Raw genomic sequence first — 12622 nt, 5'->3', positions numbered from 1 at the left:
TCACTTATTTATCACTGTGAATTTCCCTTGTAGAACTGCTTTTGCTGCATCCCATAAATTTTGGTAGGTTGCATTTCCATTTCTGTTTGTCTCAAGGCTTTTTTTGATTTCTCTTTTTATTTCTTCTCTGACTTATTGGTTGTTCATATTGTTTAATCTCTACATATTTGTGAATTTTCCAGTTTTTTCCATGTAAATAATTTCTAGTTTCATACCATTGTGACCAGATAGATGCTTGATATGATTTCAGTCCTCTTAAATTTATTGACTTGTTTTGTTGCCTAACATTTGATCTAACTTGGAAAATGTTCTCTATAAACTTGAGAAGATTATGTATCCTGTTGCTTTTGGATAAAATGTTCTGTAAATATGTCAAATCCATCTGGTGTAATGTCATTTAAGGCCAATGTCTTCTTATTGATTTTCTGTCTGAATAATCTCTCTATTGATGTAATTAGGATATTAAAGTCCCCTACTATTATTGCATTGCTACTTCTCCCTGTATGTCTGTTAATATTTGCTTTACACATTTAGGTGTTCCTATGTTGGGTGCATAAACAGTTACAAATATTACATTCTCTTATTGGATTGACCCCCTTATCATTGTTTAACACCCTTCTTTGTCTCTTATTACAGTCTTTATTTTAAAATCTATTTTGTCTGATATAAGTATATATACTCCAGGTTCTTTTGGTTTCCATTTGCACGGAATAACTTTTTCCATCCCTTAACTTTCAGTCTTTGAGTATTCTTACACCTAAAGTGTGTCTCTTGCAGGTAGCATATAGATGGGTCTTGTTTTTTATCCATTCATACACTCTATACCTTTTTGTTTGGAGAATTTAGTGAATTTACATTTAAAGTAATTATTGACAAGTGTGTGCTTATTGACATTTTGTTCATTGTTTTCTAGCTGCTTTTGCAATTTCTCTGTTTTCCTTTCTATTTCTCCTGCTCTCTTCCTTTGTGGCTTGATGACTTTCTTTAGTGGTATGCTTATATTCCTTTCTCTTTATCTTTTATGTACTTAATATAGGTTTTTATTTAGTGGTTACATTGATGCTATACATATAATATACATATATATATACTTATATATTATATATATAGCCATCTATTTTAAGTTGATAACAACTTCAGTTTGATTCCAGTCTAAAGCCAATATTTTCAATTTCCTCCCACGTTTGATGTATTTGATGTCACACTTTACATCTTTTTATCCTGTGTATCCCTTAAATAATTATTGTAAGCATAGTTATTTTTACTACTTTTATCTTTTAACCTTCATACTAGATTTATAAGTAATTAATCCACTAAGTTTATTATATATTTACTTTTCCAGTGAGATTTATTCTTTCATATGTGTTATTTTACAAAATAGTACCCTTTCTTTTCAACTTAAATAAGTGCCTTTAACATTTCTTGTAAGTCCAGTTTAGTGGTGATGAACTCCTTTAGTTTTTCTTGTCTGGAAAATTATCTTTCTTTCAATTCTAAATAACTTTGTTGGTAGAATATTCTTAGTTGGAGGTTTTTTGTTTTGTTTATTTCTTTCATCACTTTGAATATATCATGCAACTCCCTTATGGCTTACAAAGCTTGTGTGAATAATCTGCTGAGAGTCTTATAGGTGTTCTCTTCCATATAACAAGTTGTTTCAGTCTTGCTGCTTCTAATATTACATGCTTGTCTTTAACTTATGCTATTTTAATGATAATATGTCTTGGTGTGGGTCTCTTTGGGTTCACTTTTTTTTTTTTTCCCTCTGGGTTTCCCTGGTCTAGATGTTTATTTTCTTTCCCAAGTTAAGGAAGTTTTTCTGTCATTTTTTCACAAAAGATTTCTGCCCTTTTCTCTCTCTCTCTCTTCTTCTTCTGGAAGTCCTATAATTCTGAATCATTTAAAGTAATGGTTAGCTTCCTTGAAAGACTGCTATGATTCTGATTAAGATACCTTGAAGCACATATATTGAAAATTAATACAAAATTTTAAATTCTGTATAATGTGCTAAAATTATGTGTTTGCCTATTCTTAAAATATATGCTAAAGTGAAGGCTGTAATTCAGTTTTATTTTTGACATTTTACAGATAAGAATACAGACTCAGAACGTCCAAGCTGCTATTTTTAAGATCTTGTTCACAATGTGAAGAAATTTGACATTCTAAATCAAAACTAGTATTCTCTCTTCCATTTGTTTCCAGAAAAGCATTTAGTTAAAAAAGATGGAATCTTTTTTTAAGCAAATAATTTCACTTATTATTCTTAATAGGAATAGTATTTCCAGTTTAACTTTGCCTAGCCTAGCCTACTATTCAAAGCTGTACCAGATATATCATCCCATTTTTGACATTCACAAGTACATACTTTACTTGTATGTATTTTTTATTTATTTAACAAATACATACTAGGTATGCCAATTGATGACCTAGACTTTATTATTTTCCACAATTTCAATATGAGGAAACTAAGGCATGACAGGTGATATGCTTGCCCAAGGTCACACAAGTAGTAGATGGTAGAGTTAGCATTTGAATCCAGGCAATCTTGTTGTAAAATAAATCCCTTCAACTACTACACAACACAGGTATAAACTGTCAATCAATCTTTCAAAGCAATCTTTAGGTAAACAGACACACCCTGACAGTGCTCTCATATGGAAGAGGAAGATAAATTACAAACTGGATGAGCAATGCTCTCAAAACTTTTTTCTAGATTAGTTATGTGTGTGTGTTGACCATTCAAGGACAGTTTCACAGATGTTCTGTGGTTTCTTTCCAAAGATAAGTTCAAACCTCCTTTGAGTTCTTAAAAAAAAAAATACATTGAATTATATCTCTAAATATATGTTCTCTTCTATTATGTTTTTTCTTCTCTGAGGATTACAAATATTTGTACTTGCTATTCACTTTTCTATTTTCTATATATATCACTTTCTCTTTAGATGTTTATTTTACATATTTACTTTTCTCTCTCTAGACATTGTTTGCATATTCATTGTTTTCTGGCAACGTTAGGCTTTTAAAATGGGATTTTAATATTTATTTCCCCTACCAGCTATCATATATCTTATTTATTAACAGGGAAGTAAAGTATTTCAAGAATTTAAATCTCACAAGTCTCATTTCTGGGCAATTAAAATTTAATAAAACAAGTATTGAAGTACATTCCAACTTAGTTAAAGACATATTTCAAAATCTTATTTATATTTTGGAAAGTTAATGCATGCTGTTCTATGTAATATTGTTTATAAATTTGGATTCTTTTTATATGATTAAGAATCATTCATTCTTATTCTTATATAAACAGAGTTAAATTGAGGAGAGTGTTTAAGGAGTGTGCAACTCAGATTGGGACTTGAACCCATTGGCCAGGACTCGAACCCAGCCAAAACACAGATTGAGACTTGAACCCATGGTCTTTTAACTGAGATCACACATCTGGTCTCAAGACTTAATGAAGCTCAGGTTCTTGATGTCTTGTCACAGAAAGAATACAGTGAGAGACAAAGTGACAAGTAAGACATGGATTTATTTAGAGAGAAACACACTCCACAGGCAGAATGTGGGCCATCTCAGAAGGCAAGAGGAGCACCAGGGTATGGGGTTGCTGGTTTTTATAGGGGTAGGTAATTTTATAGGCTAATGAATGGGAGGTGTATTCCAGCTATTTCGGGGATGGGGTAGGAATTTCCAGGAATTGGGCCACCACCCACTTTTTGACATTTATGGTTGGCCTTGGAACTGTCATGGCACCTGTGGGTGTGTCATTTAGCTTATTGATGTATTATGACGAGGATATACTGAGGCTCAAGGTCTAGTAAAAGTCGGTTTGTCCGCCATCTTGGACCTATTTGGTTCTAATCATTTTATGCTGTGTCCTCGGGCTATGTCATTCTTTTTTTTTTTTTTTTTTTTTTTGCAGTATGCGGGCCTCTCACTGGTGTGGCCTCTCACGTTGTGTAGCACAGGCTCCGGACGCAGACTCAGCAGCCATGGTTCACGGGCCCAGCCGCTCCGTGGCATGTGGGATCTTCCTGAACCAGGGCATGAACCCGTGTCCCCTGCATCGGCAGGCAGACTCTCAACCACTGTGCCACCAGGGAAGCCCCACGGGCTATGTCATTCTTTTAAAGGTTGTGCCCTGCCTCCTTCCCTCCTGTTTCAGTATTCAAGATAAATACTCCTTACTTCATTTTATCAATTTTATGAAATATTTACAATTATAAATTCTTGGTGCTTTTTCTGAGCTTATAATACTCAAAACTTTTATTTTACTTTTATTCAAAATTAATTATATTTATTTATTAAAAATCAATCTTCTATGATTTCCACTTTTTTTTTACATATCTATTTTATATATGCATTTAATTTTAGTCTTTCCTCGTTAATCTGTTGTTCTAGATTTATAATCATTTATGCTGCCTATTACTTTACCCAATTTGTCATCAACCTTCTGGCATTTCTAATGGGTATGCGTGTCTCATTTAAAGTGGTGAGTTTTTAAAGAAAAAGTGGTGTAAAAATGAGTTTAAGTTTCTGCCATAAAATTTTTTTGGTTTTTTTCCCCTTGTAATTTTACAATCATGTAGTTTTTTCACTAAGTTAACACAGTATAAGTTTCAACTTCTATTTCAATTTGATATTAAGAACCATTGATATTCTTTGAAATATTAATACTGATAATGTTGGAATTTCAAAAATATTCAAAAAATATTACCAATACGGGAAAAGTTGATATCATGTATGGAAGTACCAGGTTTACTGTTTCATCAGAAATTATATATATAAAAGAATCTCAGATTAGAAGTCTCCGTGACCTTTAGTTAAAACACTAATTTAGGTCTCTGCTTGAATACTACTTTTACTGAGAAGCTTATTGCCTCTTATACCAACTTTTCCTTGACCAACTTTCAAGCAAATGATCATGTAGCAATACTGTCAAAATGGCAATGAATAAGATTCAGAGCTACAAAGATTATCAAGAACCAAAGCTTGGAAAGCTGAGTTTTACTTCTGGATCAGTTATTCACTAGCAAATGTATCAGAAAACATCCCTCCACTGGACTCTTCAGTGAAATTGTCTGCCAGGAAATCCTCACTGTCTTTTTATTGTAGGTGTTCATTCTCATGAGTCTTGGTTTATTGCTCTTGAAACAATGATTTAAAACTTATGTAGAAGTAGACTTCAGTTGAAAATGCCTTCATTTCACTTAGGACCAAAGGACCCCAGACCATGTCAGGCTAGATTAATGTAGTCACATTATTAAACATCCCAGAATGACCATTTTAAAACATAATTTGGCTTGATTATGCATAAACATCAAAGTTGTGCACAAATATCAACTGCTATAGGAAAAGCCTCATTTATAACTCTTTTAACCTATCCTCTGACAAAAGAATCATACAAAACTCTTCAGTATACAAACATTTATTATCAAATTCTCCAAATTAATCTATCAAAATTACTTTTTCCATTGCCCTATCTTACCTTTGTTCAATTGTTGTCTTGAACTATTTATGACAAAATCTGAAGGTATTAGACCTACTCTTATTTTTTTATCATTTTATTTTTTAATTACATTTTATTTTTGAAGTCCAGAGAATCACATGAACTCTAATATCAAGAACAAATAACTTCACTAGCAAATTCATTAACTGAGTTCCAGAATCAATAGTTCAAGAGGTTACTGCTCTTCTTGTTTCATAATGTACTGCTCTTCTTGTTTCACTGAACATGTAAATTGTCTGCAATTGTTCTCCTCTCTAAATTGTTAAATATATGTTTTAGGTGGAATTATGACCTTGGAATGTCCTTATCAAGTGTCTAGTTTACTGAATGTAAATGCAGAGGCATACTTTTTGAGGATTATGTCGAAACACATGAACTGAAATTGAAGTTTACATTTACAAAACACTGCTAAAAAAGTTTGGCAAGTAAGTATGTTAAAAGGATGTGTTGGGGGCATCCCTGGTGGCACAGTGGTTGAGAGTCTGCCTGCCGATGTAGGGGACATGGGTTCGTGCCCCAGTCCAGGAAGATCCCACATGCCATGGAGCAGCTGGGCCCATGAGCCATGGCCACTGAGCCTGCACGTCCAGAGCCTGTGCTCCGCAATGAGAGAGGCCACAACAGTGAGAGGTCCATGTACCGCAAAAAAAAGGATGTGTTGTTGGCCTGGTGAAGGGACAAGAGAAGCAAGGTCAGAGCCCAGATAGATTCAATCACAAGGAGTAAGTAATACACCCTTAGTTGTCATATGACAACTCAACTTTTTACTACTATGAACAAGAGATAACCTGGATATATTTTCACATTCCTTTACCAGTCTAAATTACCAACTGCATGTTACTTGCTCAACCACAATGCCTAAACAAAGACAGTAAAAAGGCCTCTGCAACCTATGTTTGAATAGAACACTTTGTAATCAAGACTGTTAGCATTGTTACAATATCAGAGCAAAAAATCTTACATCAACTCTTTTATGGATATTTCTACAACTAATTTTCATCTGAGGAAATTTGGACAAAGATATCCATATTTCCTACATGATTAAATCTTAATCCTTGGCTCCAAAAAAAAAATGTATATATATATATATATACACACATATATATGTACACACGCATATATATGCATATATATATAAAACATAGAAAAAATAGCATCTGAATAAAGCAATGAAAAACTTATTGTGAGCAAATGAATCCAATTAAATATTTGATTAAGAATATCATCAGTAATTTAATAAGAAATTTTTGATTTATACCAGTAATTACAAAGGGTAGACTGCACCTAACAGTCTTCTAAACAGACCAGTAATCATTTTTAATTAGGTTTTGAAGGGACTGGAAGCTGTAATGATAAAGATAAAAATACGGGATGTCCACTTATTTTTATCTGAGTTATTAAAAATGCTCTATTACTTAAATACAAATCAAAATTTTTCAAGTGGGTGAAGATTTTTTTGAAAGATTGTGATAGTAAAAATAATCAGACAGTTTTGTGGAAGTTTAAGTAATATTAGAATTGCAGCTTATACTGCAACATCTACCCAAGGCAATCTCCCCGGGAGAATACACAGTGCACCTCAGGCTGTTTCAACGTCAGGCCAGCCTCTGCCGTCACAAACTCGCCCCACATCCATACCCCTCCATCCACCTGGCCTGAGTGAGTCACAGCACCTGAAGCAGCTGCTCCATTAACCCCATCCTGTCTGAGCAAAGAACAGATGCCCTCATGCAACCTACACACAGAGGCAGGCCCAAATCCGAAGCTGAACCCCAGGAGATGTGCAAACAAAGAAGAGAAAGGGAAATTTCTCTCAGCAGCCTCGGGAGCAGCAGATTAAATATCCACAATCAACCTGATGTACCCTGCAACTGTGGAATACCTGAATAGGCAACGAATCATCCAAAATTGATGAGGTGGACTCTGGGAGCAAAGATATATATATATATATATATATTTTTTTTTTTCCCCTTTTTTTCTCTTTGTGAGTGTGCATGCATATGCTTCAGTGTGTGATTTTGTCTGTATAGCTTTGCTTTTAGCATTAGTCATCGGGTTCTGTCTGTCAATTTTTTTTTCCTTTTTTACATTTCAAAAAATTTTCTTAATAATTAGTTTTTATTATAATAACGTTTTCATTTTATTTTACATTATTTTATTTTATTTTACCTTCTTCTTTCTTTCTTTCTTTTTCTCCCTTTTATTCTGAGCCGTGTGGAGTACAGGCTCTTGGTGCTCCAGTCAGGCATCAGGGCTCTGCCTCTGAGGTGGGAGGGCCAAGTTCCGGAAACTGGTCCACAAGAGACCTCCCAGCTCCATGTAATATAAAACGGCAAAAATCTCCCAGAGATATCCATCTCAATGCCAAGACCCAGCTCCACTCAAAGACCAGCAAGCTACAGTGCTGAACACACTATGCCAAACAACTAGCAAGACAAGAACACAACCCAATCCATCAGCAGAGAGGCCACCTAAAATAATAATAAGGCCAAAGACATCCCAAAACAAACCACCAGACGTGGACCTGCCCACCAGAAAGAAAAGATCCAGCCTCATCCACCAGAACACAGGCACTAGTCCCCTCCACCAGGAAGCCTACACAACCCACTGAAACAAACTTAGCCACAGGGGAGAGACACTAAAAACAACGGGAACTATGAACCTGAAGTGTGAAAAAGGAGACCACAAACAGTAAGTTAAGCAAAATGAGAAGACAAAGAAACACACAGCAGATGAAGGAGCAAGATAAAAACACACCAGACCTAACAAATGAAGAGGAAATAAGCAGCCTACCTGAAAAAGCATTCAGAATAATGATAGAAAAGATGAACTAAAATCTTGGAAATAGAATGTAGATAATACAAGAAACGTTTAACAAGGACCTAGAGAATGAAAGAACAAACAAACAGTGATGAACAACAAAATAAATAAAATTAAAAATTCTCTAGAAGGGACCAATAGCAGAATAATTGAAGCAGAAGAACGGATAAGTGACCTGGAAGATAAAACAGTGAAAATAACTACTGTAGAGCAGAATAAAGAAAAATGAATGAAAAGATTTGAGGACAGTCTCAGAGACCTCTGGAACAATATTAAATGCACCAACATTCGAATTATAGGGGTCCCAGAAGAAGAAGAGAAAAAGAAAGGGACTGAGAAAATCTTTCAAGAGATTATAGTTGAAAACTTCCCTAATATAGGAAAGGAAATAGTTAATCAAGTCCAGGGAGCACAGAGAGTCCCATATAGGATAAATTCAAGGAGAAACATGCCAAGACACATATTAATCAAACTATCAAAAATTAAATACAAAAAAAAATATTAAAAACAGCAAGGGAAAAACAACAAATAACACACAAGGGAATCCCCATAAGATTAACAGCAGGTCTTTCTGAAGAAACTCTGGAAGCCAGAAGGGAGTGGCAGGACATATTTAAACTGATGAAGGAGAAAAACCTACAACCAAGATTACTCTACCCAGCAAGGATCTCATTCACATTTGACAGAGAAATTAAAACTTTTACAGACAAGCAAAAGCTAAGAGAATTCAGCATCACCAAAACATCTTAACAACAAGTGCTAAAGGAACTTCTCTAGGCAGGATACACAAGAGAAGGAAAAGAGCTACAATGACAAACACAAAACAATTAAGAAAATGTTAATAGAAACATACATATCAATAATTACCTTAAATGGAAATGGATTAAATGCTCCAAAAAAAAAGAAATAGATTGGCTTAATGGCTACAAAAACAAGACCCATATATACGCTGTCTACAAGAGACCCACTTTAGACCTAGGGACACATACAGACTGAAAGTGAGGGGATGGAAAAAGATATTCCATGTAAATGGAAATAAAAACAAAGCTGGAGTAGCAATTCTCATATCACACAAAATAGGCTTTAAGACAAAGACTATTACAAGACACAAAGAAGGACACTACATAATGGTGAAGGGATCAATCCAAGAAGAAGATATAACAATTGTAAATATTTATGCACCCAACATTGGAGCACCTCAGTACATAAGGTCAATACTAACAGCCATAAAAGGAAAAATCAACAAGAACACAATCATAGTAGGGGACTTTAACACCCCAAGTTCACCAATGGACATATCATGCAAAATGAAAATAAATAAGGAAACACAGATGTTAAATAATACATTAAAAAAGATGGACTTAATTGATATTTATAGGACATTCCATCCAAAAACAACAGAATACACATTCTTCTCAAGTGCTCATGGAACATCCTCCAGGATACATCATAACTTGGGTCACAAATCAAGCCTTGGTAAATTTAAGAAAATTGAAATCATATCAAGTATATTTTCCAAACACAAACTATGAGACTAGATATCAATTCCAGGAAAATATCAGTAAAAAATTCAAACACATGGAGGCTAAACAACAAAGTAGTTAATAACCAAGAGATCACTGAAGAAATCAAAGAGGAAATCAAAAAATATCTAGAAATAGATGATAATAAAAACACGATGACCCAAAACCTATGGGATGCAGCAAAAGCAGTTCTAAGAGGGAAGTTTATAGCAGTACAATCCTACCTTAAGAAACAAGAAACATCTCAAACAAAGAACCTAACCTTACACCTAAAGCAGAGAAAGAAAAACAAAAAAACCCCAAAGTTAGCAGAAGGAAAGAAATCACAAAGATCAGATCAGAAATAAATGAAAAAGAAATGAAGGAAACAATAGCAAAGATCAATAAAACTAAAAGCTGGTTCTTTGAGAAGATAAACAAAATTGATAAACCATTAGCCAGACTCATCAAGAGAAAAAAGGAGAAGACTCAAATCAATAGAATTAGAATAATAGAATTAGAATAGAATCAATAGAATTAGAGATTACCACAAGCAACTATATGCCAATAAACTGGGCAACCTGAAAGAAATGGACAAATCTTTAGAATGCACAACCTTCCAAGACTGAACCAGGAAGAAATAGAAAATATGAACAGAACAATCACAAGCACTGAAATTGAACCTGTGATTAAAAATCTTCCAACAAACAAAAGCCCAGGACCAGATGGCTTCACAGGCGAATTCCATGAAACATTTACATAAGAGTTAACACCCACCCTTAAACTCTTCCAAAATACAGCAGAGGAAGGAACACTGCCAAACTCATTCTACAAAGCCATGATCACCCTGATACCAAAACCAGACAAAGGGCTTCCCTGGTGGCGCAGTGGTTGAGAGTCCACCTGCCAATGCAGGGGACACAGGTTCGTGCCCTGGTCTGGGAAGATCCCACATGCCGCGGAGCCGCTGGGCCCATGAGCCATGGCTGCTGAGGCTGTGCATCCAGCGCCTGTGCTCCACAAAGGGAGAGGCCACAGCAGTGAGAGGCCCCACGTACCGCAAGAAAAACAGACAAATTTGTCACAAAGAAAGAAAACTACAGGCCAACGTCACTGATGAACATAGATGCAAAAATCCTCAACCAAATACTAGCACACAGAATCCAACAGCACATTAAAAGGATCATACACCATGATCAAGTGGGGTTTATCCCAGGAATGCAAGGATTCTTCAATATATGCAAATCAATCAATGTGATACACCATATTAACAAACTGAAAGATAAAAAACATGATCATCTCTATAGATTCAGAGAAAGCTTTCGACAAAATTCAATACCAATTTATGATAAAAAACCCTGCAGAAAGTAGGCATAGAGGGAAATTTCCTCAACATAATAAAGGCCATATATGACAAACCCACAGCCAAAATCATTTTCAATGGTGAAAATCTTAAACCATTCCCACTAAAATCAGAAACAAGACAAAGTTTTCCACTCTCACCACTTTTATTCAACATAGTTTTGGAAGCTTTAGCCACAGCAATCAGAGAAGAAAAAGAAATAAAAGGACTCCAAATCAGAAAAGAAGAAGTAAAGCTGTCACTGTTTGCAGATGACATGATACTATACATAGAGAAACCTAAACATGCTACCAGAAAACTACTAGAGCTAATCAATGAATTTGGTAAAATAGCAGGATACAAAATTCATGTACAGAAATCTCTTGCATTCCTATACACTAATGATGAAAAATCTGAAAGTGAAACTAAGAAAACACTCCCATTTACCATTGCAACAAAAATAATAAAATATCTAGGAATAAACCTACCTAAGGAGACAAAACACCTGTATGCAGAAAATTATAAGACACTGCTGAAATAAATTAAAGATGATACAAATAGATGGAGAGGTATACCATGTTCTTGGATTGGAAGAATCAACATTGTGCAAATGACTCTACTACCCAAAGCAATCTACAGATTCAGTGCAATCCCTATCAAACTACCACTGGCAATTTTCACAGAACTAGAACAAAAAATTTCACAATTTGTATGAAAAAACAAAAGACCCCGAATAGCCAAAGAAATCTTTAGAAAGAAAAACGGAGCTGGAGAAATCAGGATCCCTGACTTCAGATTATACTACAAAGCTACAGTAATGAAGACGGTGTGGTACTGGCACAGAAAGAGAAATACAGATCAATGGAACAGGATAGAAAGCCCAGAGATAAATTCACGCACATATGGTCACCTTATCTTTGATAAAGGAGGCAAGAATATACAGTGGAGAAAAGACAGCCTCTTCAAGAAGTGGTACGGGGAAAACTGGACAGCTACATGTAAAAGAGTGAAATTAGAACACTCCCTAACACCATACACAAAAATAAACTCTAAATGGATTAAAGGACTAAATGTAAGTCCAGACACTATCAAATCTTAGAGGAAAACATAGGCAGAGCACTCTATGATATAAATCACAGCAAGATCGTTTTTGACCCATCTCCTAGAGAAATGGAAATAAAAACAAAAATAAACAAATGGGACCTAATGAAACTTAAGAGCTTTTGCACAGCAAAGGAAACCATAAACAAGACGGAAAGACAACCCTCAGAATGGGAGAATATTGGCAAATGAAGCAACTGACAAAGGATTATTCTCCAAAATTTACAAGCAGCTCATGTAGCTCAATATCAAAAAATCAAACAACCCAATCCAAAAAATGGGCAGAAGACCTAAATAGACACTTCTCCAAAGAAGATATACACATTGCCAACAAACACATGAAAGAAT

The sequence above is a fragment of the Delphinus delphis genome, chromosome 5, assembly GCF_949987515.2.
Source record: "Delphinus delphis chromosome 5, mDelDel1.2, whole genome shotgun sequence".
Lineage (NCBI taxonomy): Eukaryota > Metazoa > Chordata > Mammalia > Artiodactyla > Delphinidae > Delphinus > Delphinus delphis.
Note: the sequence above shows the minus strand (reverse complement) of the source record.